We start from the raw sequence: 24,764 nt of genomic DNA, 5'->3' as shown, positions 1-24,764 counted from the left end.
CCACTTCTTTTGGAATTTTATTAGTCGGTGGACAAAACAACGAATTTTTCTTCAGGCCGGTATTTTCCATTGTCTCCGTGTATGAGTTTTCAGCAAAAAAGGTTTTTAGCCTGATTTTTCGACAGAATTCTATGGCTTCTGTTTTTAGTCTCACAAAATCCGTATTTTTTGAAGGAACAAATGATAAACCTTTCTATAATATGCTTTGTTCGTCTTTAGTCAGAATTTTCTTTGATAAATTATATATCGATGATACCTCTAGTTTTTGTAATTCTGTCGGTGGGTGGACATCTCCCAAGGTTGGTCGTTGAATCTTATTCTCCCCCATGGTTTTTGTTGACCTCTCCCTAAAAAAGGGGTTTGTTGTTGCTGTTGTTGAAAATTTCCTCTTCTATTAGGGTTTCTATGACCTTCGTTAGTTTCTCCTTCACTCCCACTGGAGGAGGATGATGTTTCCGAGACTGTTATGAAGTTATTTGAAGATCTTCCTTGGAATTCTGGAAGATATCTCCGTGAATCCACTCTTAGATAAAAATCCGACTGTAGATAAGGGTACACTTTTTCTAGTGCAAAATTTATTTTGTCTTTTTCAAATTTGTTACCTTTTTGATTTACATTTTAGTCTTTGAATTCAAAAATTTCTTTTTCGACTTTTTCTAATAGTGCCTTAGAATCTGTGATCATCTGATTTGCTTTGATCTCTGATTCAAGAATCTCTATTTCCTCCAGTTGTTGTTTGGAAATTCGTTGTGCAGTTTCCACTGTTAGAACCATCAGATCTCTACTACATTTTGTCTCAAGGAAGCTATACCCTTTCTTGTATAGCGGATCTTCTGTGAAAATTACTGGAATATTTTTAATTTGCAGTCCTCCCGGGATAGAACCTGCCTTTAAATGTTGGATCAAGAAATGTCCATGTAAATCTGTTTTTATTTGTTTTTTCTTTAGTCTCAGAAGTTTATCAGACTCATTTTGATTTTTTGCCGAGGTACTTAAAGAGGCTGAAGCAAAAAGAGGAGGGGCACCTAGTAGTTTTTTTTATATGTTCCTCACTGTATGCAAAAGTATCTCTCTGTCATTCTCTCAATCAAACTGAAAAAACGTATCTATCAACTTTCACAACAAAAACAAAAATTCTACAACTTCCACTCTATTTTTTATAAAACATGGAAAAAATTCCCTTCCTATTCATCCATATCTGTGGACTAGACACAGCACGAACAAACCTCGCAGAGAAATCTCTGCTAAATGAACCAATACCAAGACTGGGTTTGGGCTCAAATCAGTAAGGCCAAGCCTCCATTATACCAAATAACAACAACAATACCAATACTGATGCTTTTTTTAAACTCGCATTTAATTACGAGGGAACATATTGAAGGAAACAACATGAACCTTAGACCTCTCTTTCCATCTGATTAATCAATAAATTTATTTTATTTATTTTATCGATCCATCATCAATAGTTTTTTATTATTCAAAAAAACATATACAAAACACAATTATTACCTCCAACTTATACGCGTTTCAAATCCCCTCCAATCCCGGGGTTCTCATCAGGACCTGTAAGCTAAAAGCAAAGAACTTTTTCAGTGAAAATAGACGCCCAGCAGCCTCTTTATAAAACTAAGCCATTGCTCACAATTTGGCTTACCTCAAAAAATAGATAGATCAGCCGATCTAGAGTAAGGAACAAATCTATATGGGGAGACAACAATCAAAATTGGACCAAAGTCAAAAACCAATTTGTAGTTGAATCATCAACACACATTTACTCAACACTCCCGTGACTCGCTTACGTTATAAGTTGTCTGGTGTTTTCTTTCTAATTAAACAATGTATCCAGTGCTCCAATTCCTAAAAAAACGGGAACACCTCGTTAATGTTGTACCATTCGAAAACTAGTTTGAAGAGTTTAATAGAATTGCAAGTGACTTACTTGAAAACATCGTGGGGGTGATCTCTACTCGTGCCACATTATTTATTTGGGAACCGTTTTGAGGAGAACGATGATTTGTCATATAACCAGCTGTAACAATGAAATTAAATGAAACTTAAGCTGATTCCACATCGCAGGAGGAGTCGCGATTTCTTTTTATCTGATTACGCTTATATATTATTCTCCTACCTTGGCTTCATGTTCAACGGGTATTCTTTCTTTCCGCTGGCTCTCAATCGGCGGTCTAGTCACCGCCGGCTGTGATCACACTGCCCGACGCGTATACTTAACGTCACGCATTTCCTGGCTGCACGTATTCACGGGAATTGTAGGTTTATAAAGAGAAATTGTAGTTTAATTCACTTTGGTCGTCTAAATGAAACACCCTACAACAAAATTGTTAATTTAAGAGTGCCTCATGGGAACAGCCCAGCCCGAACTGCCAAGCCATGTCTTCCCTGGACCGGAATCAAGCATCCTAGGACAGGTTTCGGGGTTTCACCCCTCTTCAGCCACTATAGCTTGACTCCAGTGGCGTAGTGAGCACGGGACCCACGTCTGGGCATACCCTTCCCACACAGGGCAAACAGCAAAACACACAAGATGATGGACGGAATGTTGCACATTGGCAAAACATTCACCCCCAGTCACAGATTTGGGTTTAATCCATCTTTATTTTGCTCACCACGCCATCCCAGTTCAGACATGGCCATATGCAAATCAGTCTTGACCCCGTGCTCTCCATGCCACTGGAATCAAGCTATCCTGGCTGAAGAGGAGTGAAACCCCGAAACCGGTCCTAGGATGCTTGGTTCCAGTCCAGAGAGGACCTGGCTTGGCAGTTCAGGTTGGACTGTTCCCATGAGGCACAGGGTCAAGACTGATTTGCACATGGCTGGGTTAAAACTGGAATGGCATGGCGAGCAAACAAAAGATGGATTTATGCCCAGATCTCTGTACTGGGGTGTATGTATGACATTGTTCTGCATTCTGTCCATCAGCTGTTGTTTTTGCATTTGTCACCCCGAGTGGGACGGGTATGCTCAGACATGAGTCCCGTGCTCTTCATGCCACTGGAATCAAGCTATCCTGGCTGAAGAGGGGTGAAACCCCGAAACCGGTCCTATGATGCTTGGTTCCAGTCCAGGGAGGACCTGGCTTGGCAGTTCAGGCTGGACTGTTCCCATGAGGCACAGGGTCAAGACTGATTTGCATATGGCTGGGTTCAAATTGGAATGGCATGGTGAGCAAAAAAATGATGGATTTTTGCTCAGATCTCTGGACTGTGGTGAATGTATGACATTGTTCTGCATTGTGTCCATCAGATGTTGTTTTGACATTTATAAACGACAGGGCCAAAGATATCACCAGAACTCCTCAGTGACAATATTGGACCAGATTACAGTTACCTGGTATGTACCCTCTGTATGTGCTTACCTTTAAGCCATTATGTATATGCACATAGATAAGTGCCAGAATCCCGTTCCGGTGGCCACGGGGCACACAGGAGTTACTGGGCCCAACCAAGCTGGTTTAGGCCTTTCACCCCTAATGTCCTGGGCCCACCCTACTATAGATCCCGCTACCAAGCTGAGAGTCTTCACTTGACTCTCAGCTGGGTAGTATAACTCAAGCAGTCGAGATTTAGGAGAAGCTCAGATACGGATCAGTGAACACGAGTCATAACTCAACATTCAGGCAGTGCAGCAATAAATCAATGCGCAGTCAAACAGTTGTTTTTGTATAAAAAGAAGTATTTTTAATCTAACTCTACAGATGCAAAGGTAAAAAACATTTAAAAAGCAATAACACAGTCTCCTTGAGGTCGAGGTTCTAATAGTTTTCAGGCCACTCCTTGTTCTCCCACCCCTAGTATAATAGGCTCAGTGTTATTCCCCATTCACTGATGGCCGCATCTAGGGAATGTAAACTAATACACCATACTCGAGAGCTCTTCCCTCAGATTCTGCAAGTAAATTCAGTTTGTGAAGACTAGGATTAAGCAGCACCAATGATGGTATGTTCCCCGGGGCCCAAAGGACCAGTTTTCAGCTTACCCGCTCCAGGGGCAAAGTACTCTGTGGTGGTGCAGCACGGTCCTGCTCTGGGCTGCCCATGGTCAAATGCAGCTGCACCTGGCAGACAGGGGCTCTCATCCCCGAGCCACGCTACCTGTGGAAGTCAGATGGACGAGAGGCTTCAGCAGTCTCTCCTTGCGCCAACATAGTGCCTTGGTAGCAGTCCAAAAGATGCAGTTGAAAAGATGCACCTAGTTCAAAATAGTTTCCCGGGCCCAGGCGACCAACAGGACCTTTTGACTTCAGCATCTTCAGGAGCCCCTTCTGGCATACGGGGTTGCCACTCCGGCCTTCTCACTCTGGTCATGCTAGCCTCACGTGGATGGTCACAGCGGCTCCTCCTGGCATATAGGGTCACCAAGCCACTTCAGCACACAGACAATGGCACGATGGTGTGGGGCTGGCTTTGTCCCGCTATAGGCTTCAATCCATGCAACAGCTGCCACTCCTGGCATACGGGATTGCCTAGTTAATTTGCCACACAGGCAACAACCCGATCGGTGCGTTGATAAGTTTCTTCCACCACAATCTCTGGGCAATCAGCGGTGCTCCTCCTGGCATACGGAGTCACCCAGTTAGTTGAGTCACAGGCAACAGCCCAATCGGTGCGGGGAGTGGGTTTCTCCAACTGCACCCCTCTAACTCAGTTAATAGCGGACCCTCCTGTCATATGCGGTCACTAATTAAGTCCAGCACACAAGCAAGGCTTGATTCTTCACAGCTCGTACAGAGAGTCCTCACTCTGTGGCTCTCATCTGGACCTCTCTCCCTCCAATGATCTCCTTTTCCTCACAGGCACACAGGTCTTGGCAAGCAGGCAGGTACTGGTGCTCCAGGTTTCAGGCAGGATATCTTGGCTTCTCTGGGCGATGTGCCGTCACCCAGCTGGGAGACTAGCAGGTGGGCCCCTAGTCCTGGTCACAGGCAGAAGTCTTGCAGAGCTTCCCCTCCTCACACAGCCTGGATAGCTGCTCGGCTGATGAAAGAGTTTGGTGTCTCAGACTCCCCTACTTATAATTATTTTCCAGGCCCAAAAATGTGATTTAGGGTTCAGACCTTTTAAGTTTTATGTTGGGGTTCTGCTTTTTTTAAATGGACAACTCCCCCCTTTCTTCTTCTTCCTAAAGGATATCTGTTACAGCAGACAGGACTCCAAAGCTGATTAACCCACAACAAGATTCATGGAAATGACCAGTTTTCACACCTGGGTGTCAGCCACAGTGATATGTGCATCAAAGGTTAATTTTGAGCCCTCAGCCCTACCCTTTATGATTCTCTTATCAGCTGCATCTGCCTCTTCCTGAGATATGTCCAGGCCCCTTTTCCTTGTGTTCTGTCACTGCATCAAAGAACGCTTTGAAATGCACAGGGGGAGCCCTTCTCTCACCTCATCCTGTGCTTGTCCCACACAGTTTACTGGAATGCAGCAATATACAACTCTGTGTGGGGGGATAGCTCTAGTCGTCATGTTTTAACCATGCAGGTCTAGGATTGCTAAATGGAACCCAAGGGCCTCCCTGTTATGAACTAGTGCAGGCACTCCTGCACTCTGAGGACATTCACAGCACACTCACTGCCTAGTACTTCGGTCCCTACCTTCAGCATTCTCACATGCAGCACACGCACTCTGTTCAGTACTGAAGTCTCTCTGTACTGCATCAGAGGGTGTTGCTTTAAAAGCACACCCTGCCAGCACACACATTTACCATGTAAAATCTTTACCACACTTTACCCTAGTTGTAGTGTATTCCTTGCAAGTACACATGCACTCAGCGCTTTTTCATCACACTCGCACTTCCACATCAACCGATGTAGGCCGGAGGTGACTTAAGCACAATGCAGCAGAATTTTTTTTTAAAGGTGAGTGACCCTGTAGACCTCACTCCAGTGACACCGAGTAAAAAAAGGACCTGTTCACTACTACTGATCACTACACAGTATGCTGCCACCACAGCACTTGTGCTGTTTAACTCCTAGTGAAGGCAGTACCCTTCCACCACTATGATGGTAGCGCTTTGAGGGTCTTACTGCGTCCCCGAATTAAGTGATTTGCGAAACCTGGTTACCCTGTTCCAAAGTCAGCAGCTCTGGCTGTTACACCACATCATCTCCCCATCAACAGTGTGATTAGATGCAACGGAGTCTGAAGTTCCCAATATTTTGGAGGTTGCAATGTTTTGTTTATCCGTGGATGCTAAGGTGGTGTGTAGGCAGTGTCTTTTTAATTAATTCTATTGTTCAAAGAACTGCTCACAGAAACATCATTATAAAAGTCATTAAAAATTACTATAGGACTCAAAACACCAAAACAGTCTATGTTCTAACTCCAAGTGCTTAAATTGATTCAGTGCAAATACCATGGCTACCTAGGTATCAAGTTCTCCGATATATTTTCTTACAATCAGCATACATGGATAATTTCCAGTGCAAAAGAAAAAATAAATGTGTAGTGTTGAACTTGGCACTTTTTGGCAGGTTCACCCTTGAACTTTTTTCCTTAATCTCTGGCATGGTGGTAGTGGTTTTAGGCCTCTGGGCACTTTAGCACTGTGGCCCAGTGTAAAGTGCGTGTGGTGAGATTGGCCTGCCCTCCCATAAGAATGCATGGGGGATATGTGTGTCCATGGTAATTCCTGGTATGAGGGGAGTGCAGGGGCGAGTTTAGTATGTATGAACTCGTGAGAATAAATACTGCGCAATGGTGTGCACAGATTTATGGTGACTGGTGACCATTTGCAATACCAACCGAGCAGCGGGATGCTGACGCTGTGTGTTCCCCTCGCCGCCACCGTCCATCGTTGGCCGCAGTGGGGGGGAACTACAGCTCCCGGCATCCTTTGCTGCCGCTAGGACCTCCTTCCGGACAGTTCCGCGCCCGGAGGCGCTACATAAGCAGAGGCTCTCTCCGCGTCGCGGGACGCGCGCGGACGTTGCCGGGCTGAGCCCGGGCAGAGGGCGCGGGACGCGCGCGGACGTTGCCGGGCTGAGCCCGGGCAGAGGGCGGGCCGTCTGTGGCCGTCAGGGGCAGACAGAGGCAGGGCTGGGCCACCCCCCTTGCATCGTCAGGCTGTACAGGTATTTATACAAACCATGGGGAAACGTACGATGAAGCCCACATCTGCCACTACTGCTATCCCTATTGAACAGCCCACATCGATTGATACATTACTGGCTAACGCCCTCTCTATGGTTACCAACGAGATTGCTGATACCGAACGCAGGATGTCCTTCGGATTCCCTACTACTACCCTGCCATGTTCCCAGTCTCCTAATGTTTTACCTACCTTGGGTCTCCCTCTCTCCCCTACAGTAACGGTCATCAAACCATCAGCCCAAGCTGACACTGTAACCCCCATTACTGACACAACTAGTTTGGTGACTGTACCTGCAACTGACCGACTAGTGGAACCCACACTAGATAAAACACCATGTCCCAACACAACAACAAGGGAGAAACGTAAGAGAGGCCCAGTGAAATGTACCATAAACAAAAGGAAACAATCAAGACACTGTAGAAACCAACCTACCCCACAAAGTTTATGGAACAAAAACAAAGGAAATGACTGTGAAATAGTGATATCAGGTACCATTGAGGACTTATCATCGCAACTTTCACCATTGGATAAACGAACGGGAAGACTCACTGTCTCTATTTGTAGACCAGAGTCTTCAGCCCTGGATAAAGGTACTTGTGGGGTCCCTATATCATGTGATGAGAGTACTGACAATTCGGTCAGTACCCAGACTGAGCCCATTGACCGAAATATCCAACCCAAAGTCAATGGCAATTTGATTGAAACTATCGTTGATACCATTTTTAAGCAAGTCGAAATTCAAATAGCTAAACAATTTAATGTTGTTTTTAAGAGACTGGACAAAATTGAAAACCTTGTCAAAAAAGAGGAAATTAAAAGGAAAGGTATCATTAGTGTGGATGCAGCCCGGGGTGAAAAAATTATGAATAAGTTAGAATCACTATGTAATGGTCTGAGGGAGGGGGGTTTGGCCACTGCTGATGATTCTGGCCATAGTAACACTAAAAGCTTAACAGCTGTTAAAGCTGTCTCATCTAGCAGCATTTTAGCTAATACCCCACCCGCACTGACCATGGGCCCAAATCATGACTCTTTTGGAGTAGCAGGAAGAGCTACAACTAATATTGTGAGCTCGGATGCTAATCCCACTATTACTCCATCAGTAACCCTAAAAGATAGGACAGGCAACACTTCGGATAGTGTAAGCACAAGCAGAGGTGCGTTAGTAAGAAATAGTACCACTAATAATTTAGGGCCATCACTTCACTTACCCCCAGAAGCCTGCCCATATGTTCTAGTGTTAGCAGGCGTACCAGCCCTTAATGAAAACCAAAGCGAGTCATGGCCACAACTGCATAACAAATGCATTGATTGGCTGACTAAACATAAAGGGGCAAGATGGAACATATCAAATGAGATTATATCAACTCGTCGGGTAAGCTGGGTGGGCCCACAACATAAAAATATTAGTGGGGACTGTATAGTGATCAACTTCCGACACCCGAGCTCTGTAAGATTCTTTTTAGATACACATAACACCTATGCCAGCACATCTACTGCCATAACTCTTCACCCATTGGGCCACTTTTACAGGCCCCCACACAGAATATTTCAAACGGCCTCCAATACCATTCCTTTATCCAACAGATTTTCCGCTCTATCCGAATTAGGAAGCCTAGATTGACCACTACTAACATCTCCTATTACACTTGACAAGGTTATTAGCACAACGCCTTTGGAAACGGCAAAACCTATAAATACTTATAAGCCCTGTCCAGATGGATTAATTCCACCCTATGTAGCACGCCCCGACTCTTCCATTGCCCTTCCCTCTCCCACCACTATTCCACTAACTGATACTTTTAGTGTCATTAGTTGGAATATTGCTGGGCTTTCAAGTAAGATGAAAATTAAAGAATGGGTTACCTGGATAAGTAACTTTGATGTGGTAATGTTGCAGGAAACGTGGTGCATATGCGCCCAATTATTGGAGGGTTTTTTCTGCCATAATCTTACTGCCTTGCCCTCTGTTTCGGGGCGACCAAGTGGTGGTCTATCCATCTGGGCAAAAATCTCTAAGGACGTGAAAATTGAACCTTTACATGTGGTCAGTAAATATCTGATAGCCGTGAAATATGTTGCAAGGTTAAAAATTTGTCTCATAAACTTTTATAATAACGATTTTATTAACCATCCAAATCCCATCTTCTTAGAATTGTTCCATTTTATTGACGAAGTTGCGAATGGAGAAAAGTTTGGCCAATTTGATGGTATTTGTGTCGGCGGAGATTTTAATGCCCACATTCACTATACATCCCCGCCTTGTAGACGAGGTGCTGAATTATTGGATTTATTACATAGCAGGGATTTAGACGATGTAATGAGCTATAGTGGAACCCCTGAGGGAATTGAGCCGGCCCCTACTTATATTGGCCGTGGTAGTTCAACTACGATTGATTATATGTTTACCTCTTCCCTCCTTAGCGAAGTGTTACTCAGTTCCGAGGTTGTTAGTAGTTCATATAGCGATCATCTGCCCATAGTAATCCAACTTAAATCTATTAAAAAACCTATAGGCCCACATGAGACAGGAGCCCAAAATATTACTGTCTCCACAGACGGGCTCAGGATTGTCTGGAGAGGGATCGACAACCAAGAGATCCTATCTACTGTGATTAGGAATAATCCTCTGTTGATCTCTAACTGTTTAGCATTTGGTGGCCCCGATATAATTAAGTCTTTCTGTGATTTATGCATAGTTATAAAAAGGGCAATATCCAGACCGTCAAAAGAACATAATGTAACTAACCAAAGATGGTTCGATACTAATTGTTCGAGGGCCAATAGAGAACTTAGAAAGGCCCTGGCAGTTAAACCCCGAGATGTGTCCCTTGTCAGTTCACTACGCTCCAAATACAAACATGCACTAAAAGTTAGAACTGAGGAGCTTTTAATAAATCACTGGGATAATCTCACGAAATCCGCTGCCTTAAAAGATTCAACTGGGTTTTGGAGAGATGTAAAGAACTTGAGAGCCCTGGGAAGTAACATCACCCCGATCAATTGCAACATCACAGGAGACTCATGGGTCACCCACTTCTCAAAACTTTATGCGGAAGTTGGAGATCCCACCGAGGATAATTTCCCCGACAGTACCATAGTCATAACATTAGAGGAGGTGGAGGAAGCCATTGCAAATAGTGCTGGTAACAAGGCACCAGGCCCGGATGGCTTGTCTATTGACCAGATTAAATCCAATACAAGCTTCTGGGCCCCCTTACTCTGTAACCTTTTTAACAATCTGAGTAAGAAATCCATCCCCTCGACATGGTCCAGTAGTACCATCGTACCTATTTTTAAAAAGGGAAATAGGTTGGACCCGGGGTGTTATCGACCAATATCATTGATCGATAATACCCTGAAGGTCCTTGGTAGGGTCCTATTTGATAAAATTAGCACATGGGCTGATGATAATTCTATTATCCACCGTTGCCAGCTAGGCTTTAGGAGCAAACTTGGCACGGTGGAACAATGTCTGAACCTCAACCTTATAATGGCTAAATACACAAGAGCCAAACAATCCCCTCTGTATCTTGGGTTTATGGACCTAAGCTCAGCATTTGATTTTGTTAACCGCTCTCGCTTATGGTCCATTCTTTTAAACTACGGTTTAGACGAACCACTAGTCCACTTTTTGGCCAACCTCCATCGCAACCTGAAGGCCCGCGTCCGAATAAATAATGAAGGCGAGGTCTCAAACAAAATTTTAATAGGCAAGGGGGTGAGACAGGGCTGCGTTCTGGCCCCCTTGCTTTTTATACTATACATCAATGAATTAACCCATTCTTTATGTAACTTGACAAAAGACGTCCCTATCATTAATAAGAAACCAATCCCGGCGTTACTCTACGCGGATGATGCGGTACTCATGGGCCGCACTCCGAATGCCCTGCGTACTTTAATATCGGGATTTGTTGATTACATGTTTGACTTAGGTTTGTGCACTAATTTTAGTAAATCCTTTATAATGACCTGCGGCCCTAAAAATTATAAAATCCCAAAGATTGTGATAGGTCAAAACTCTTTAAAAAGCACTTGCACTTTCCCATATTTGGGTCTGCTATTTTCCAACAGCGGCTCGTGGCAACCCCACGTTGCAATGGGGAGAAATAAACTCTCCAAATCGATTAACTCTGTTACCTCTCTCCGTCAACCGCGCCAGGCGGACGTGGTTTCCAGTTTACTACAAATTTACCGGACCCAATGCCTTCCAACTGGTACATACGGTGCTGAAGTCTGGGGGTTCTCGAACTGCTCCGAATTACAGAGAGAAGAGAATAGATTTTGTCGGAAAATCTTGGGGGGAGTCATTAGTGCACCAACCACCGTATGCCATAACGAATTAAAACTACACTATGTTGAGGATTTTATAAGAGCCAGACCCGCATTGTTCTGGTTAAGGGTCTGGAAAAACCCGGCAGATTCCTTGTCCCGTGAGATTATTATGGACTGTCTGAATAGTGAGAATGTCGGCTTAATTCCATGGATTAATGCGGTAGAAAAGAGCCTCGTGAGTGTCAACTATGGTCATCTTTTCACACACCCCGATCAGATCGATGGCTCCCACAAAAACTTGGTGAGAAGGGCACTCTATCAGCATTTCCACAAAGAGAGGGAAAGAGTAGATTCCGCGAAACAATCTACATTCAATTACTTACAAATCCAGGAACCATCCCCCGAATTCCCGATGCTACCACAGCCCTATTTACGTAAAAAACTGGGCAGGTGGAACAGGACCTTACTATTCAGATTTAGGGACCGGAGTATTGTAAATCTCATCTGCTTTCCACTGGGTTACATTAAAAATCTGGAAAAATTAAATTGCCCTTGTGACCATGGTGGAACCCAGAGTATGTTACATTTTATTTTTGGCTGTGGTTTCTACAAGAAATTTACAAGGCATTACTTAATCCCCTACTGTAGAAAGCACGACATGACCGATCACAATTATGCTTATAGACACTTTTTAATGTTGGGATCAGATGAATTAATTTTTAGAGTTAGTAATTTTCTTAATGCTATCGTACGTTCACGCAGGTCTTTGAGAATTGATTAATTTTATATTGAGATATGCATTCTGCACTTTAATACACGATTTGCACTAACCTAATGTAATGTAACGTATTCGTCTTGTTTTCATAATACCTATAGCTATCCTTTTTCTATATACTGCCATATATTGTATCTAAGGTGGTTTTGTGCACTGTACAGTAAAAAGGTCATTTGAGTTTTCATTGATGCTTTTATAAATTATATTTGTAAATGATAAGTTGTGGCCCAAAATTGTAGTTTTATATGTGTATTTTAAATTTATTTTGTGCTTTTATGGATGGTTTTTGAAATCCGAATAAAGTCTATTTGAATTTGAATTGAATTGAATTGGTGACTGGTGGAGAAATTCCACTTTTAGAAGTTGGCTTTTCTGTGTGCTATGTGTCTGCCTGCCTGATGTGAATTGCATGTCTGGCTTGTGAGTGACAGGAGCTGAGAGGTGTGGGTGGCTCCAGGGGACAGGGTGAGTCAGCCCAGTGGTGAATAGAGAGATCTGCATCTAGATGGGAGGGAGGAGTTGCACCTGGGACCTAAATAGGGCTGTGCCTTCCCTCCACAATGCTGGCTCCGCCCCCTGTGGTGTGTCTGATCACTGAGCCCCCACCTGACTAAAGGGGAGAGGAGCTGGGCAAAACAAAGTGCTCCAAATCCCCCCTAAACCAGTTCTGACTGGTATCCCCAAGCCCTGTGCTGTGACACAAAGGGAAATGCTGATATAAATATAGGGGCTGTGACCCCATGAAGGTATTCTGTTTTTGTTCCTGAACCTGCGGGGTGTGCTGCTGCTGGGGCCCAGGAGGGGCTGCCAGGAGGGCTTGCCTCCCTGGGCCCTGCATTGCCCCTTAATTCCTAAAGGACTTTTTGACTGCCTTTTGCGCCCTGAGAGCGCTGAGATTTTGCTCCTACTGGAGCCCTGGAGCTTCGCAGCCCCAAGCAGCACATTGCCCTGAGGGAATCCCCAGCGTAGGGATTCCCCTGAAATTGCTGGGATCGAGCAGGTGCCCACCCCGCTTTATCTCTTAAAATTAACAGGGAGCCTACCCCTCATTGCCGCCACAAACAGGAAAGAAACCGCGATCCACGGCCCGCCTGGTTTTGGGTGGGGCCTCGCAGACGGAAGCGGAAGGGTCGTGCGGCAGGAAAGGAAGCTCAGCGTTCGACGACCCAGGTGGGAGCCCACCCCACACTGGGACGTGCTGCGGAGGAAGTCTGGAGCCTTGCCGGCTCGATATCCAAGTCCTAGGTCCCAGGAGGGGGCCCGGGTGGAGTGCAGATTGGCAGACAAGGCCGCCGATGGCAGCGCGGGGCTCCCATGGACGAGGGAAGCCCAGCGTGCAGAGAAATGCTGGCACTGATCGGCTGGGCTCTCATTGACGAAAGAGCCCCGTGTGTTACCGCCCGGATGGGAGCACGGATCGCCGTGACCGGAGGAGGCAGGACGCCGCGTTGAGACTCCGGTGAGTGGGGCACCGTGATGTTGCTTGGTTTCTGTGCCGATGCGAGGCACAGAGTCAGAACGGCCCCGTCTGACAACGGGCCGCTCCACTGTTTGGGGGGCGTGTTCCTTTGGTGAAAGAGAGCTCCAGTGGTCCCCAGAGTCGTAGTGGCAAAGCGAGGCGCATTGTCGGCGCCTGGGCAGTCCCGCAAGAGAGCGGGTCGCCCCAACGATGGTGGCATGGTTTGAGAGCCACGTGGGGGTCCAGAGGGCACAGACGTGCCGCCCCCCCCCCCCCTTTTGAGTGATGTCACAGCTGCACCATAGTAGCAGGCAGCTGCCACGTGGGCACAGTTGTTAGTAGGGCCCTGAGGGGCCCATGCCCATTTGGCCACCTTGTGCGAGAGAGTCCCTGAGGGGGACACAGGAGGCCCAGAAGTGCCAGAAGTGCCAGGCCTCTAATTGATTCACAGCTGCCCAGCAAGTAGTGGGCAGCTGCAACATTTAGGCCACAGTTCTTTGGGGGCAGTATGAGCGAGAGGCGTGAGATGCACTCCTTGGCCCCAGCGCAATGGCGCACTTTGGATTCCACTGCTAGGCAGCAGCCCTGACATTCTGGACACAGGGCATTTGAGACCCCTTTTAGAAGGCCAGTTGGCCAGGGGGGCTGTGAGGGTAATAGGGCACCAGGCCCTAATGTGGTTTATGAGGTGCTAGGAAATGTGATTCATGTACTATGATTTATGCACCCTGTTTTATTATCTTCTAATGTGAGTTATGTTTAGGAGGTTAGGGTCTAATGCGTTTAGACTTATGAGAGGATTGCATAATGTGTTTATGCTGATGAGGTTGGCGCAGAATGTATTTCACACCTAAATGTGAGACTGTGCATAATGTGGTTTATGTTACAGGCTGATGCTGAATACAGTGGTTACCAGTGATTACTGGTTGTACGTTTATGAGATGTATTACTTTTACTAAGTTCGCTTTGTGATGGTTCTGACAGTGGTCCAGTGGGCCCTGTCAGGTGTATATAATCCCTTGTAAATATGACCTAGTGCCAGGTGGCACCCTGTATATTATGTGTTTACTATTCTAATGTGTTATGAGAATACAAAGGCTATTTTTGATATAACCTTGTGTGGAGTTCCTTTTGTGGTGTGCCTAGTATGTTGTTGCTGTGCGTGTTGCGCAAATGCTTTACACATTGCCACCGGGATAAGCCTGACTGCTCGTGCCAAGCTATCAAGGGGGTGAGCAGGGGTTATCTTTGGCGTGTAACTCCCTTACCCTGACTAGTGTGGTGGTCTCTGCCTGGCTATGGCGCAAGCCTTAGCCAACCAGAGATCCCATTTCTAACATGTAGGTTAAAAGAGTTTTGAAATTAAAAGTCTGGACTTACCCTGGGTGTCCACAAACAACAACGTTTTTACCTGTAGGTCCAGTCTTGACCATGTATTTAAAGTGTCATTGTAGCATCCCATGCTTACCAATTCTTGGTCATACAACACATTTATTCCAATTTTTGCACAGGGATTTAAAAATGAAATAGCCTCAGCCCTGCTAGACTCTCGCTCAGGCCAGGCTCCAGGAATTTTTATTTGGGTGGGCCAAGGGTGCATTTGGGTGGGCCACTGCGGGCTGGATTTGTCGCATATATCTCTAGGCAGGTCTGCTTAAGGGCCCTCCTTTATCTCTTCTTAGTCTTGCAAGGCCCAGTAAAACGCACTCTTTTCCAAATCTCTTTCTAAATATTATCACTCTCAAAAAGTGGTTTTTCCATGTAATGTTCCTTTGATGGGAAGAGGAGGTTTCTGAGGTGGGAGTATCAGGCAAGTGACTCTACTCAGACTTCCTCTGTGTGAGTCTTCAGGGAGAATCCCTCTTCATTACTACCTCCACCTGATCCCGGACTCTGCAACACACTCCCTTACAGGCTTGATTATCCACTACTCCTCTCCAGTGCACCTTATCTCACAGCTGACCTTGGGCCCCAGCCCCAAAACAGATATCGGGCTCCACTTTCATTTTTCCTGGTAAAAACATTAGTAAAATCACCTTCAAACTTAAAACATTGAATATAGTGGTAAATATAATTAGCACACACTTCAAAGTATGTTCCACAGTAGCCCTTATGACCCGACTGCTAATTAAATAAACAAAAATAGAAAGGCCATGACAGGGCCGGCTTCAGTGCTGATGCGAAAGTCTTTTTTGGCGCCACACCAATAACCTCCTTCTCCGTAAATAACCTTTACTACCACCTTCCAACAGTGCCCCACATCCCTCCATGCCCCCCCCCCTATTGACCTCCTACTCGGATTCCCTCACTGCCACCCTCCACTAGTGCCCCTCATCTCTCTGTAGCCCATCCCCCTCATGACCTCCTTCTCAGACTCCCTCACTGCCACCCTCCAGCAGTGCCCCTCATCTCTCCCTAGCTCCCTCCTCCACCCCATGACCTCTTCCTCAGATTCCCTCACTGCCACCCTTCAACAGTGCCCCTCATCACTCCATAGCCCCTTCCCCAATTGACCTCCTCCTCGGATTCCCTCACTGCCACCCTCCAGCAGTGCCCCTTATCTTTACGTAGCCCCTCTCATATGCATTTCATTTGTTGCATAGCGCTACTCATATCAGTGTAGTGTGTGTCAGTACTTTACACCATGCACACATTATACAGAGACAATGAATCATACAAGTAGGTAAATCAGTCTACAGGGAATGTCACAAAAGCCAATGAGGATTACAAGGTGTATGAATCACGTCATCCATACTGGTGGGCAGTATATTTTAAGAGGGTTTGGTCTGGGGAAACACAACCTTAGGATTTAAAGAGTATTCTATGGGGGTCAGTTTTACTGATAAAAATGTATATCGGCCCCAACATACTCATTTTAGCAACATTAGAATAATGAAAGACTGGGGAAGTTCTAACTATATCACAAAAAAAGAAAGCGAAGTTCTAACTATACCATTCATGTTTGTATGCAGCTCTTTGGTGACAGTTCACAGATCAATGTCCTGTGTTAGGATTGTAACTTCTGAACTGCAAGTAACACAAGGATCTCTGTGACAAAGGCAGTAACCCACTGAGCTTCCACATAAAATACAGTTCGTCTACATTTAAAAACTACTAACAGACAAATGATTGCTCTCCAGCAGGATCATTAATCACCAGCGTCATCTGGGCATTTTTTATTGTCTTATTGTTGTCCTGCATCGGCCATGATAATGCTAAAAACTGTCTAAATGAAGCACTCACGAAGTATGTGTCCTACTGGGCCTGTGCAGATTTTAAAAAGAAAAACAAATAGTAACACATTCTCTTACCTACTCCATTAGTCAAACTTTGTGTCACAGCCTGATGTGATAAGCAGCTGCAGGGGTCAGGAAAGGTGAATAGGAATAAACAAACTTCTTTTCTCCTGTACTGCATAGAAAAAGAAATATCCACGCAGCAGAACATTGTCACCTTTGCCATGTGGAGATGAAGGGGTGAAAAAATAAACAAAGCCTCGTTAACATGTAAACGGTCTTTTAAAGACGTGTGAAGTACTCGGGTGCGGCTGCGATAATCTCTAAAACTGAATGTGTGTGCGCTCCCGGGAAGCTGTCTCGGCCCGGGCAGACACACACGACCTGTGCTTTGTGCGCCTGCCTTCAAGCCCTCACTGCGAGGGCCAAGGCTCCTGTTTGGGTGGGCCAGGCTCATGTTCGGGTGGGCCTGGCCCACCCGGCCCACCCGCTAGAACCGGGCCTGCAGTCTCGCTACACAATAGACCCGGTACCAGCAGGGGCGTGCAGGTGGGCCAAGCCCTCCCAAGGTATCCTGTGACCCTCTCAAGGCGCATTTACAAGCAGGAAAACATTAGTTACTTCTCTTTAGTGAATCATCTGGGCCTCCAGCCTTGCTTTCTGAGCCTAATTGCTTAGCTTTCATGAAAAACATCAATACCTTGGACTTCTTGAAGTGCCTGAGGAGCGGTATGAAGTCTGTGGGGGTGGTGGCTGTTGTGAAAAATCAAGGGTGACTGAGACACTACTTTTGTGTCAAAAGAAGCCCATAAACTGCCATTGCACAGTACTTAAGAGATAACACATTGCAATGGACACTGGAATCGGGCAATTCAGCAGCTATTGCGTTTTCCCCATAACTATGGATTTGCCACAATTACCACATAATTCATCATTTGCTACATAATATACATATTTTAACACATAAATGGTTTTATCTCAAAAGTTGCTAAAAATGAGTGACGTGTTTCTATGCAAAAGTTGACTAGTCACCTTTCAGTTGCTTATTGCTATATTTGGGTAATGACCTGGTCCTGGTGAGTTGAAACCTTTGCTCACATGCGTTAACATGTGTAAAATTGACAAAATAAGTATTATTATCACAACATACTAAATAGTGTGCTGCATAATTTATTGCCGCATAATTTAGTGAAACGTTCAGTATAATTTGGTCCTTCCGTACCACATAATTCCAGTGACATGATGGGTATTAAAGTATTAAAATGTACATAAAATCAGTTCGTTTCTTAGTAGTGGTTTGTTTTCTTTTCTTTCTGTAGTGACACTATTCTTAACTGGTAGCGCTACATGAAAAAACACACTGCCAGTGCTACACGTTTTGACTTTTTTGAAGTGAAAAGAATTTCGCCAAGTTTCATTATCACTAAACAGTAAAACAGATACAACATGAGAAGGAGCAGAGCAAGTTCCCGTTATACTAGACAGCTCTTCTGTGGAAGAAGTGGCAATACATAATGCTACTGTCCTGTATACTCTCAATCACCAGAGGTGATAGCGGAGTCTGCTAAAATAATTGGAAGGTAGTTAAGCCACAGAGACCACACTTCGGGGCACCTGTGACTGTGCATTTATTCTCTTCCAATAAATTCTCTCTCCAGGTCACCTGAGAGATAGAAGGGATTATAGTGCTGTGGTATCCCTTTGGGTCCTAAACCTATTATAGGTTTGCGCGCCAGGATACCCTTGTGGGTTATAGTGCACTTTACAAATAAACGTAATATAACATATAGTAGGCTAATGCCCTAGCTATCGAGATGTTCCTACAACCTGTTCCTTCATAAGCTCAAATATTGCTAGTTAGCCTTTCGTTTCCAACTCAAGAGTTAGGCAGCCAGCGCTGTAAAAACGTACATTTCCTGACATCAATACAGAACTTCTGAGCTGCTACTTGTCCCTGATCTGGGTAAACAACACACTTATTTGAGTGCATATTAAGCTTAGACCACGAATGTTATTGGCTATCAATGAATTTGCAGTCGGGGAAGTCTGGTGTTCTTTCGTCAGAAGTCCTGAAAAATCCAGGTCCAACGATTTACCAACTGTAACTCTAAAGGGTGGAGAACACAATTCTAGAATCTTGACAGAAGAAATGGTGATGTGGTACAGAGATGACAAATGGGGGGTGTTTAGAGGAGAGTGTGAGAATAGTAAAGATGAAGTTAAGGAAAAAAAGGAAGGACACGAGATGGATAATATAAGAATGAAGTAGTAAGTAGAAGGGAAGAAGTGTGATCGAGAGTGCTCTTTAGAGAGTAGAGTGATGTGTATAATAGGAGTAGAGAAGGAGATGAAGATGGTCTTAGAAGTAGATGAAGAATGATGATGGGACAAGATGGAGCAGGAGAAGGATGGGCAAAGTGGGTGATGGGAAGAGGTGGCTGAGAAAAGGACAAAAGGTGAGTAGAGGGAGAGGAGTAGAGAAGGATGAAGATGGAGGATGCTAAAGGTTTACGATGATGAGAAAGGAAGATAATCAGGCAGGAGGGGGTGAACAAAGGATAAACCGTGGTGAAGCAGAGAAGGAGTGTTAAGAGGACAGCGGTAGAATAAAAGGGAGAAGAAAGTGATGGGTGGGGAGAGAGATGGCAGTAGAAAAGACTAGTGAGAGAAAGGAAGAGAACGGGAAAAGCGAGGAACCATGCAATTTAGAAAAGAGTTAAATTTTGAGGCACTCAATCACATGAGCTGTATATTTCCAATTTGTTCCCATTAAAATACATTCTACTAAAAGGACTGACAGCGAATATTGGTTGAAAAGTTAACCACCATATTACAAGTCCAGTCGTCAACCTCAGAAGCTGTACTCCAGGCATAGTGTTGAAGCAGGCTCACATTTGATGTTGCGCTGGTTGCCAGACTCTAATTGGTCTTCCAATTGTAATTGTGCTTACATGAAATAATTGAATAGCAGTAGCCACTACCCATAACTACAAAACACTGCGTAGCTCTTTACTATATCTCTAAAATGTCTGTGTTCCCAAGCCTTTGTAGATCTTCTGCAAACTGATGGGCACATCTAAAGATTTTTATGGAAAGGTTGGTGCTGCACCTCGGTGTAGGAAGGTGGAATCTGAATGTATGGTTGCCCCCACTTTTTTCCTGGTGTTTGAATGGTTTTTGACTAGTCTGGCTGGGATCCTGCTATCCAGGACCCCAGCCTATCTGCTTACTCCCTTAAATGATTGGTGTGCATATTAGATGCACTAGTGATTGGATACTGTGGTACCTTATGAGCCCCTAGTATATGGTACCTTAGGTACCTAGGGCATTGGTACTTCACAGGCCTACCAGGGGCTGCAGCATGTATTATGCCAACCCTGGGAAGCACTCACAATCTGACACCACAGGCCTGCTACTGCAGCCTGTGTGAGGTAGTGTTAGCACTCCTCACTGAGGTATAGGTTCCTATATCTCACCATACACCCACATATAAACCTATCAGTCACCCCTATGGTAGGCCCTATCAATCCCAAGGGCAGGGTGCTTGGTTTACTATGTGAGGGGGTGCTTCTGCCTGAGCAGGACCCCTCTGCAGCTGGCAGAGTCTATTCTCTGCTGCTGTTTGTGGATGCGGTTAAACCATATACTCTTAAGTGCATTATAACCTCGCGGTAAATGCTAACTTTGGAATGACTGCATCAAAACATGTTGTGTTTGGTGTCAAACAACTTGGAATCCTACCCCCACACCAGTAACTGGTGTGGGAGTAGGATCCCACCCTTCTAGAGGGGACGACATGTACACACTGTACTACACGGTAGAAATCATCTAGAGCCCTGGCATCACAAAATGGATGCCACCAGCACAGACACCGGGCTGCCCTCCTGCTACTGACCGAAACTCGCAGTGGAGGGAGCCCAACAAATGTTTTCCTGTCACAGGGAGGTGTCACCACCTCCCAGACAGGATTTAGTGTATTGGAGCTGGGTGGGTGCACTCTTAGAGTGCTTTGAAGTCCTGCACTGGGGGAGCAGTAGGCTCCTCTGTGCATATGCCAGCTCAAACCGGTTCAAACCGGTTCAGGGGCTACCTGCCCCTGCTCTGGCGCGAAACTCGACAAAGGGAAGTGGGACTAGCTCTATGACCACTCCTAGAGGAGTGGTCATAGAGCTAGTCCCTCCCATCTTTTCACTATAAGATACCACATATTGCCAATGCAATTTACATTACACCTGGACGACGCTCTACTAAGAAGAATCCTGGCCCTTCGACGTTCCACTATCTCTGGAAGACTGAAGAATCTCCCTTGGAGTCAAGGAGTGACTCTCCTGCTTGGCAGGCACCAAAACTCTCTACAACGGTTGCAAACTTTACCGCTCCCATCGGAGCCCGAAGTCCCTGCCTCCCCTGAAGTGGATTTCCTGACCTTTCGACGGCCATTTTGAGTCCCCAGCGAAGCTGTGGCATCTGGACCCCACGAGTGACGAGGAACAGCAATACCAGGGAACCGTGCACTGATTTCAAGTGCAAGCCCTAAACTACGTCCAATGAAGTTGTGCTTTGGACCACTTGTTGTCCAAGTCCCTAGCAGGTCTAGTTCCGAATTTCAGCGGCCTACCCCATCCCGAGTGACCGTGGGCTGTTGTTAAACTTTTCCTGCAAAGGCGTCTTCGCGGTTGCTTGCCCGTTGGCTAGTTACTCACCTGAAGACCTCCACATCAATTTCAAGAGCTCGCCTGGTTGCTCTGGGCATGCCCTCACTTACCCTTGCTGGGTAAGTCCATCAAACCTTGCTGGTCTGCACCATTGCCAATCTTCACTCTACACAAGACTTGCAGCTGCCAAGGCTTGGTGGCTCCAATCCGGGTGCCGACACCGTCGACAGCTGCAGACATTGTGGGGCCTCCCGAATCCAGCTGCTGGTCATTGTCGAGCCTTCCTGGACCTCGTGAACGAAGAGACAAAATACCATCATCGACCTGAAGAGACGCGACAGCTGTGGTCATCCATCTCGCTAGCCACCGGTCACTGGCAAGTGACTCTGAACTCTGTCCCCTCAATTTCTAGGTCTTCTACAACTCCAATCCATCATCAGATTCGAACGGACACCTCTCCAGTCGTCACAAGCAACAAGTCTTCAAGGATCTCCATTGAAAACAGCATCGCGACCCGACACCAAAGGACACCTATGCACCCGGCTTCCCTGGGTGAGGTAACTTGTGCACTCCGGTGCCCAAGTGTGTGTTGGCTCTCAAAATACTTACCCTGTAAGTTTCTTGCTTGTTGACTCTTGCGAAGTGCCCTAGAACTGTAAAATACAAACCGCGACATTTGCCATTGAAACGCATTGAAACCCCGCGTGTGTGTTTAGACACTGCACGCGTCTCCTGTGGGCTGATTACTTACCTGCTAACACTGCAGAAGTGAAGCCCCAGCGATTCCCAAGGCCCTAGGCCTCTTACTTTTGCAAGTCGAGTTTGTTAAACCACTATTTTAGTATATGGTCTGGTACGCCCCTAGGGCTACAGCCATATTTGTGCTTAATTTATTGAGAACTGTTGATCTTTTGAATGTTTACCTGGCTCTAATCTTATAAAGAGATTAGTAGAGTATATTTAGAAATAAATACATATATATTTGATATATATACCTGTGTGGTGTCTTTTCATTTGGTAATTCAAGAGATTATAAGGTAAAACAAGCTGCTTTACATTCCTCAGAGACTTAGCCTGAAGGCTGCTCTCCACAGCTACCACTAGGATAGCTTTCTTTAAAAGGTTGTCTTTAAACCTATCTACCAAGAGTCGAATTGGACTGGTGCAAGGTGGCCACTATAACTAGTGACCAGCATATGCCAGGCCAACTTCTCACATTGGTGGGCAGCGTGTGGGATTCCAGCTTGCCATTGTTTTACCAGAAAATCTCTATTTGAATTACTAACTGAAAACCACTAAAGGTACTCAAGGTACATATAAAGTCAAGCTAGTATCAATAAGTTCTACTGAACTTAGAGCTGTTTGTGAAGGGACAAGCACACCCTTGCTACAGCTCAAGCTAGGTCCAGTAGGCCTCAACTAGTGTAGGTAGTACAGCACTGCACAACACTAGTATGTCTCACCAGGGTGGAGCCAGTGGGTCCACCCCATCTCAGTACAAAGATATAGCCTACACTGAACTGAAGGCCTTATGCTCTGAAATAAATCTGAGGGTGGGCAGGAGTCCCTCATCACAACACCTGATAGATCTGTTAGTAGCAGATGACCTGAGACAAGCTCTAGGAGCTAGTGGGTCTGCATCAGGGGGTGGGTCACACATAGTCTCTGGGTCTGATGATGACAATCAAGATGACCTGGACTCTGTGGGTGAAGGGCCATACCCAGAAGGGTCTGAGAGGAACAGAGGAATTCTCCCTAAGAGAACTGACAGAATGGCAGAAAGGACCAGGTCCCCTTCAAGGGAATCTGACCATTCATACCACTCTGGAAGAGAATCTGTTCACCAGAGGAACTCCAACTTTCCCAGGGAGACCTCCTCTGAAAGAAGGTTAAAGATGCTCCAGTATGAGGAAGCTAGGCTTGCCCTCAGAACCAAGCAATTGGCCTTAGATAGGGAAGCCTTCGAGCTCCAAAGAGCTTCAAAGAAGGAGGGGTTAGATACCCCTGGTGGCAGCAACAGTGTCCCTAGAGGCAGAGATTACATGCCAGATCATAGGAACCTGTCCAAGGTTGTTCCTCCCTACCAGAGTGGGGATGATATCCACAAATGGATAACTGCTATGGAGAGGGCCTGTAAAGTTCAACAGGTCCCCCAGAAACAGTGGGCAGCAATCTTGTGGCTCTCATTTTCAGATAAAGGTAGAGACAAGCTCCTCACTGTTAGAGAAGAGGATGCTAATGATTATGAATCCCTGAAGAGTGCATTAATAGATGGGTTTGGCTTAACCACTGAACAGTATAGGTTCAAGTTCAGAGACACCCAGAAAGCACAGACTCAGGATTGGGTGGACTTTGTAGATTGTGCTACCAAGGCTCTGGAGGGTTGGATAGTTGGCAGTAGAGTCACTGACTTTAAAGGATTGTATAATTTGATTATGAGAGAGCAGATCCTTAATAATTGTCAAAACCAACTCTTACACCAGTACCTGGTGGACTCTGATCTGACCTCTCCCCAAGAATTTGGAAAGAAGGCAGACAAATGGGTCAGAACCAGGGTCAGGCCCAAGAACCAAGGTAGTGACCAGAAGAAAGATTCCACTAAGCCCAAAGAGAAAGGTGGGGATGATAAAACAGAAAAGTCCTCTGAAGGGCCCCAAAAACCCAGTTCTGGAGGTGGGTCCCAAAATCCTTCCTCTTCCAATAAGAAACCATATTGCCATGTGTGCAAGCAACCTGGACACTGGAAAACTGACTCCAGCTGTCCAAAGAATGGCAATAAAGAAAATGTTCCTCCCTCTGCAGCTCCAACACCTCCTGTTACTACCAGTAGTAATCCCCCAGGTGGTGGGAGTGCACCCAAAAAATTAGTTGGGCTTTCCTGGGGAACTCAGGTGGACTCTGGCCTAACCAGGTCCCCTACACAAGCAACTCTAGTCTGTGATGGTGGCATGGGGTTTGCCAACTTTACCATGAGTTCCAATATCTTGGGCAGGTACAGACAAGAGCCCATGATCAGTGGTCAGAATTCTGTGGCCTACAGGGACACAGGGGCTAGTGTCACCATGGTGACAAAGAGACTAGTGCCCCTAGAACAGCTTTTACCTGAGTTTAGCTACCAGGTGACCAATATTGATGGAATTAGGACAGACCATCCCATGGCAGTGGTAAATCTCAGCTGGGGAGGGGTCACTGGCCCGAAGAGAGTGGCAGTGTCCCCAACCTTGCCTGTGGATTGTCTACTGGGGAATGATC

General features: G+C 45.7%; 1 protein-coding gene and 1 long non-coding RNA gene across 2 annotated transcripts in view; both read right to left on the bottom strand.

Annotated features, from left to right (window-relative positions):
• LOC146811315 (uncharacterized) overlaps positions 1 to 24,764 on the bottom strand; it is a 1,339,659-nt gene that overhangs the window by 1,263,012 nt on the left and 51,883 nt on the right. The window lies entirely within an intron of this gene.
• LOC146811316 (uncharacterized) lies at positions 1,511 to 2,023 on the bottom strand. The gene is made up of 4 exons (XR_014965813.1): positions 1,940 to 2,023; positions 1,800 to 1,857; positions 1,655 to 1,698; positions 1,511 to 1,570 (listed from the first exon to the last, which is right to left on the bottom strand). It is a non-coding gene; the product is annotated as an uncharacterized LOC146811316 (long non-coding RNA).

Source organism: Triturus cristatus, chromosome 7 (assembly GCF_964204655.1).
Source record: "Triturus cristatus chromosome 7, aTriCri1.1, whole genome shotgun sequence".
In the NCBI taxonomy this organism is placed as follows: domain Eukaryota; kingdom Metazoa; phylum Chordata; class Amphibia; order Caudata; family Salamandridae; genus Triturus; species Triturus cristatus.
The sequence above is the reverse complement of the archived record's forward strand: the minus strand, read 5'-3'. Positions and strand labels throughout refer to the sequence as shown.